At 37.4% G+C, this 7,557-nt stretch overlaps 1 non-coding gene across 1 annotated transcript; it reads left to right on the top strand.

The window, feature by feature from the left end:
* The first annotated feature begins 555 nt into the window (after window positions 1–555).
* On the top strand, window positions 556–662 carry LOC115849287 (U6 spliceosomal RNA). Its single transcript, XR_004037960.1, has one exon. It is a non-coding gene; the product is annotated as a U6 spliceosomal RNA (small nuclear RNA).
* Window positions 663–7,557: the final 6,895 nt, after the last annotated feature.

The raw sequence follows: 7,557 nt of genomic DNA, 5'->3' as shown, positions 1-7,557 counted from the left end.
ACAGAGAATCACAGGCCCTCAATGAACTCCCATAACGAGCCAATTAATATACCAGAACCTCTTGAATTAAAGGGAGACTGGGTGCCCTTAAAGGAAAGACACCAATATACTACCAAAATTTTATATTGTTAATATTTCCCAAAGGGACTTCCCAAAAGGGACCTATTATCTTTTACCAGGGAAATTGTACATCGAGGTAAAGGAAATAATCAGATGTTTTGGGGACTACTGGACACTGGCTCTGAACTGACACTGATTCCAGGAAACCCAAAACATCACTGTGGCCCTCCAATCAGAGTAGGGGCTAATGAAGGTCAGGTGAGCAATGGAGTTTTAGTTCATATCTGTCTAACAATGGGCCCAGTGTGTTCCTGAACTCATCCCCTGATTAATTCCCCAGTTCCAGAATGCATTATTAGAATAGACATACTTAGCAGTTGGCAGAATCCCCACATAGGTTTCCTAATTTGTGGAATGAGGAATATAAAGGTGGAAAGGCTAAGTGGAAGCCATTAGAATTACCTCTGAGCAACTAGTAAATTAAGAGGAATACTTGTGCTCACTTCGGCGGCACATATACTAGAATTGGAGTGATACAGAGAACATTAGCATGGCCCCTGTGCAAAGATGACATGCAGATTCGTGAAGCATTCCATATTAAAATAATAATAATAAAAAGAGGAATACTGCATTCTTGGAAGGACTGCAAAGATTAGTGCCACTATCAAGGACTTAACATGTGCAGGAGTAGTGATTCCTAGTACATGCCCATTCAACTCTCCTATCTGGCCTGTGCAGAAGACAGATCTTGAAGAATGTTAGTGGATTATCATAAGCTTAAGCAGGTGGTGACTCCAATTGAAGCTCCTGTAACAGATGTGGTTTCATTGTTTGAGCAAGTTAACATAATTCTTGATACTTGGTGTGTATCTATTGATCTAATAAATGATTTTTTCCTCCAATCTTGTCCATATGGTCCTCCAGAAGTAGTTTGCTTTCAACTAGTAAGGCCAGCAATACACCTTCATTGTCCTACCTGAAACGGTATGACAACTATTCATCCCTATGTCATAATTTTGTTCACAGGGAACTTGTTCACCTTTTCCGTCCACAAAATATCACACTAATCAATTACATTGATGACATTATGCTGATTGGACCCAGTGATCAAGAAGTAGCAACTTCTCTATATTCATTAGTAAGACATTTGCATGTTAGAGGGTGAGAAATAAATACAACTAAAATTAAGGGGCCTTCTACCTCAGTGAAATTTCTAGGGGTCAAGTCAATATATTCCTTCTAACATGAATTGCTTAACATGAATTGTTGCATCTGAACCTTCTACAACCAAAAAAGAAGTCATGGGACTTCTTGGCCTCTATAATCACATGAGATAATTCTTACAATGAATGAAGGAATGAATGAATGAATCTTATTGGTTTTGTTTCTCTGGATAACGCTGACTATACACCAATACGTCTGAATTCACATGGTGCATATGCACCCCTCTAACATTTTAATGATATTTATCACATTCCTTTTACGTTGTTTTGTACAGTTTTATACACACCTTATTAGTCTGAAGGCTACTTGAAAGATAAAAGACTATGTGTTATTCATCATGATATTCCAACATACCCTCTAGAAAAATGTCTTGCACATTTTGTTTCATTTTATGAATAAATGAAAGATAAAGTAACCAAGTACTAATCAAAGTAACTACAGCAGAAAGCCTGATTTCTGAGAAACACATATGTATGTAGCTTTCTTTGGGAATAATTTAGAAGATGTCTTTAAAAACGAGCCTATATTCTTTATGTTATGAATACTTAATGAAGGGTGGATGTGGAAAATAAGTGAAGGAAGGAAAACATGAATTCTTTTCATTTTCAAAAGCCCTGAATATGGTTTAAGAAGTCATGAGTAAATCCAGAAACAGAATTAATAAGTTCAGTAAAATAAAGAGCCAATTTATTGATAATTTTTTTCTATCTTTATAAAAAAAATTTTGTCCAAACAATGGACAGTATAGACCTTTTACCTCTCATTCTCATGTTTGGGCCTGTTCAGATACAGACTAAAAGAGAAAAAAGGAAGATCATTTCACACCTATATTTACTAGTTTAACCTTTGATTCTGTGTTCTTTCCTTTTAAATTCACACTCTCAAAATCTTGCCCATCCCCACCCCACACCTTAACTCTCTAATCTCCACAGATAAATCATAATCCAGCGGTCTTTCCTTACATAGTTAATCAGCTGCAATATTAATTCTTCTTCACAATGGTCCTTAACATTCATTTCTAAAAAATTATTAGCTTACAAATGTCTATGTGAATTTCTGTTGCAACCATTCAAATAGAATCCTTTGTTCCAGTCTCTGACATTTTTACCACATCATTCAAGACTGTCTGGTGGAATTCTGGAGGTATGCAAACTTGAATACTCATTTTGACTTCATCTCTCTTCAATCTCCTTATCTGAAGAAACCGGGAATCAGAGTTAGCAAGCTGGCAGAGCCAGGGCATGGATACAGTAGAAATGGGGGGTTCTCCAGGGATGTCAAAGAGCAAAGAAGACCCATAGTCCAATGGAGCAAAGGAGACAAAGCACAAGTGAGATCTTGTTTGATGATGAATGAGGTATTTTAAATCAGATTATTTAATGAGTGAAACTGGGACAATTTCATATTTTTGCTCAAAACGGATGATCTCCTATCTCACTGAGAATAAATTCCAAATGCTTTACAGTGGTCCACAAGATTTGTACGTAGATCTGGCCCTTGACAAACTCTCTGATCTCATCTACTCCCATTCTCCTCCTTGCTCACTTCCAATCTGGCCACACTAGAGTGCTATCACAAACCTCCTGGCACATTATATCTGAAGGCATCAGCAACATGGTTTGCACCTCACTTTATTCAGGTGTTTACTCAAATGCCGTCTGTTCTGAGAGGACTTCTCTATCCATATATATATAGAATAGCATGTCCAAGACCCCATTCTGTCACTTTACTTACGCTGCTTTACATTTTTTTCAAAGCAATCATCACAGCCTGACGTATGTATAAAGTGTGTTGGGAGGAAGAAGATGGGAATCTATCTCCACCCAGCATGATGTAAGCTGTAAGCACTATGGGAGCAAGGATTTTGTTTCTGGCTATTTTCCTCTCCTAAAACAGTGTCATGACCATTGTGTGGTCCTGCCTCTGATTTAGTGTCAGAATATGAGAGAACTCTGATATCACCAAGGAACAATAAAAGACCTTATTCTAGACTGGTGGTCCAAGGAGAAGGAGATGACTGTCTGGCTCTTCCAAATAGAAGGAATGTAAGTTTCAAGAGAATAAAGACTTTGGCAGTTTTGTTCACTGCCTGGTCAAGGTTGAGCCTCCCTCTGACTCAAAGCAACCAGGTATGATATCAATATTATCATGGAATAGTCTGAAACTTGGTTCTAGTCGAGGAGTCCAGAAAGTTAGGGGGTAAAGGCATAGTTGGTGAACACAGAATTCTACATTGATCTTTTTTTCTGTTTTCCTCCCACTGAAACATGGTTCCATATTTTGCTCACTGCTGTATACTTAACCTCTAAAACAGAGATAGAACTAGAGTGAAACTTTGCTATGTCTGAATAAAAAGTTGTGAGATATTTCCAAATCACGATGAGACAATATGAGGCCTAAAGGCCAGGGATATAAGTGTGGTGGTGGCTGTCTTCCTCCTCCCATTAGGATATATGCTCTAAAAGAGCAGGGATTTTGTTTAGATTGTTTACTGTTCTATCTCCAGATTTTAGGCCAGGGCTGAGCCTCTCTCTCTTACTGTATATTAAAAGCCCAATGTCATCACGGAATAATATAATTCTTGGTTCAGGACTTGGGGCCTAGTGAGAGAGCAAGGAACAGGAGGCATTATCATATACCTAAAATTTATATACAGTTGTATTTTTTGTTGTTCTCTAAAGACAAACTATACAGTTTGTCATATAGTACATATTCATCCCTCTAAGACTTTAATGATATTTATCACACTTTTTTTATGTTCTTATGTAACATTTTATACCCACCTTATACCTTTGTTATTGGACTGAAGATTACTTGAAAGATAAAAGACCATGTGCTAAAGAAAGATTTTGTTTTGTCCACTGCTATGTCTCAAACTCTTAAAACAGAGACAGGGCTGCCCATATCCTCCTCAGAGGTGGACAGGTGGAGACAAAGGAGCAGCTGTTGGCTTTGGGCTATGGGAATCTTCATGCATTCACAGAGCTTGCCACAGATGTTCCAGTATCGTTTGTTGAAAACACTCTCTTTCCTTCGTTAAATTTCTTTGGCACCCTGTTAAAAATCAGTCAGCTGTGGAGACCTTCATGATGGCGGAGGAGTAAGACATGGAGATAAACTTCCTCCCCACAAATACATCAGAAATACATCTATATTTGGAACAACTACTACACAACAACAACATAATGCTGGAAGAAGACCTCAGACTTCCCAAAAGGCAAAAAACTCCCCACGTACTTGGCCGTGTGGATAACAGGGTCTTGGTGCTCTGGCCAGGTATCAGGCCTGTGCCTCTGAAGGGGGAAAGCTGGTTTCAGGACATTTGTCTAAAGGAAACGCCCAGGCTCCACATACTTTCAAATGGTGAAAGCTTTCCCAGAGATTTCCACATCAATGCTAAGACCCAACCTCATTCAACGACCAGCAAGCTACAGTGTTGGACATCTGTGCCAAACAACTAGTAAGACAGGAACCAAAGCCCACCCATTAGCAGAGAGGGGGCCTAAAATCACAATAAGGTCACAGACACCACAAAACACACCACCAGACATGGTTCTGCCCACCAGAAAGACAAGATACAGCCTCATCTACCAGAAGACAGGCATCAGTGCCTTCTACCAGGAAGCCTATACAACGAACTGAACGAACCTTAGCCACTGGAGACACACAGCAAAAACAATGGGAACAATGAACCTGCAGCCTGGAGAAGGAGACCCCAATAACAGTAAGTTAAGCAAAATGAGAAGACAGAAAAACACACAGCAGATGAAGGAGCAAGGTAAAAACCCACCAGAAAAACAAATCAAGAGGAAATCAGCAGTCTACCTAACAAAGAATTAAGAGTAATGAGAGTGAAGAGCAAACAAACATTGATGAACAACAACAAAAAAATGAAATTAAAAATTCTCTAGAAGGGAACAATAGCAGAATAACTGAGGCAGAAGAACAGATAAGTGACCTGGAAGATAAAATAGTGGGAAAAACCACTGAAAAGAAGAATTAAAAAAACAGAGGAAGAGAAGAAGAAAGGGACTGAGAAAACATTTGAAGAGATTATGGTTGAAAAATTCCCTAATATGGGAAAGGAAATAGTCAATAAAGTACAGGAAGCACACAGAGTCCAATACAGGATAAATCTAAGGAGAAACACACTAAGACACATATTAATCAAACTATCAAAAATTAAATACAAAGAAAAAATATTAAGAACAGCAATGGAAAAGCAACAAATAACATACAAGGGAATCCCAATGACGTTAACAGCTGATCTTTCACCAGAAACTCTGCAAGCCAGGAGGGAGTGGCAGGCATATTTAAAGTGATGAAATGGAAAAAACTACAACCAACATTACTCTACCAAGCAAAAATCTCATCCAGATTCAACGAAGAAATTGAAATCTTTACAGACCAGCAAAAGCGAGGAGAATTCAGCACCACCAAACCAGCTCTACAACAAATGCTAAAGGAACTTCTCTAGTCAGGAGACACAAGAGAAGGAAAAGACCTACAACAACAAACCCAAAACAATTAAGAAAATGGTAACAGGAACATACATATGGATAACTGCCTTAAATGTAAATGGATTAAATGCTCCAACCAAAAGACATAGACAGGATGAATGGATACAAAAACAAGACACATATATATGCTGTCTACATGAGACTCACTTCAGACCTAGGGACACATACAGACTGAAGGTGAAGGGATGAAAAAAGATATTCCATGCAAATGGAAATCAAAAGAAAGCTGGAGTAGCAATTCTCATATCAGACAAAATAGATTTTAAAATAAAGACTATTACAAGAGACAAAGAAGGACACTACATAATGATCAAGGGAAAAATCCAAGAAGAATATATAACAATTTTAAATATTTATGCACCCAACACAGGAGCACCTCAAAGCATAACGCAAATGTTAACAGCCATGAAAGGAGAAATTGACAGTAATACAATCATAGTAGGGAACTCTAAACCCTCACTTTCAACAATGGACAGTTCATCCAAAATGAAAATAAATAAGGAAACACAAGCTTTAAATGATACATTAAACAAGATGGACTTAATTGATATTTATAAGACATCCCATTCAGAAAACAAAAAATACAGTTTCTTCTCAAGTGCTAGTGGAATACAAAACAAACCTTGGTAAATTTAAGAAATTTGAAATTGTATCAAGTATCTTTTCCCACAACAATGCTTTGAGACTAGTTATCAATTACAGGAAAAAGTCTGTAAAAAATACAAACACATGGGGGCTAACAATATATTACTTAATAACCTAGAGATCACTGAACAAATCAATGAGGAAAACAAAAAATATCGAGAAACAAATGAAAATAAAATCATGATAACCCAAAACCTACGGGATGCAGCAAAAGCGGTTCTAAGAGGGAAGTTTATAGCAATACACTCTGACCTCAAGAAACAAGAAACGTCTCAAATAAACAACCTAACCTTGCACCTGTACCAATTAGAGAAACAAGAACAAAACACCTACAAAGTTAACAAAAGGAAAGAAATCATAAAGATCAGATCAGAAATAAATGAAGGAAACAATAATAAAGATCAATAAAACTAAAAGCTGGTACTTAGAGAAGAGAAACAAATTCCTAAACCATTAGCCAGACTCATCAAGAACAAAAGAGAGAAGACTCAAATTAACAGAATTAGAAATGAAAAAAGAGAAGTAACAACTAACATTCCAGAAATACAAAAGGATCATGAGAGATTAGTACAAGTAACTATATGTCAATAGAATGGACCACCTGGAAGAAATTGACAAATTCTTGGAAAAGCACAATCTTCCAAGACTGAATCAGAAAGAAATAGAAAATACAAGCAGACCAATCACAAGCACTAAAATTGAGACTGTGATTAGAAATGTTCCAACAAACAAAAGCCCAGGACCAGATGGCTTCACGGGGGAATTCTATCAAACATTGAGAGAAGAGCTAACACCTGTCCTTCTCAAACTCTTCCAAAATATAGCAGAGGGAGGAACACTCCCAAACTCATTCTATGAGGACACCATCACTCTGATACCAAAGCAAGACAAAGATGTCACAAAGAAAGAAAACTACAGGCCAATATCACTGATGAAAAGAGATGAAGGAAGCCTCAACAGAATACAGGCAAGCAGAATCCAACAGCACATTAAAAGGATCATACACCATGATCAAGTGGGGTTTATCCCAGTAATGCAAGGATTCTTCAATATATGCAAATCAATGTAAGTGATAAACCATATTAAAAAATTGAAGGAGAAAAACTTT

This window comes from Globicephala melas, chromosome X, assembly GCF_963455315.2.
Source record: "Globicephala melas chromosome X, mGloMel1.2, whole genome shotgun sequence".
NCBI classification, from domain to species: Eukaryota; Metazoa; Chordata; class Mammalia; order Artiodactyla; family Delphinidae; genus Globicephala; species Globicephala melas.
This window is presented reverse-complemented; position numbering and strand designations above follow the sequence as displayed.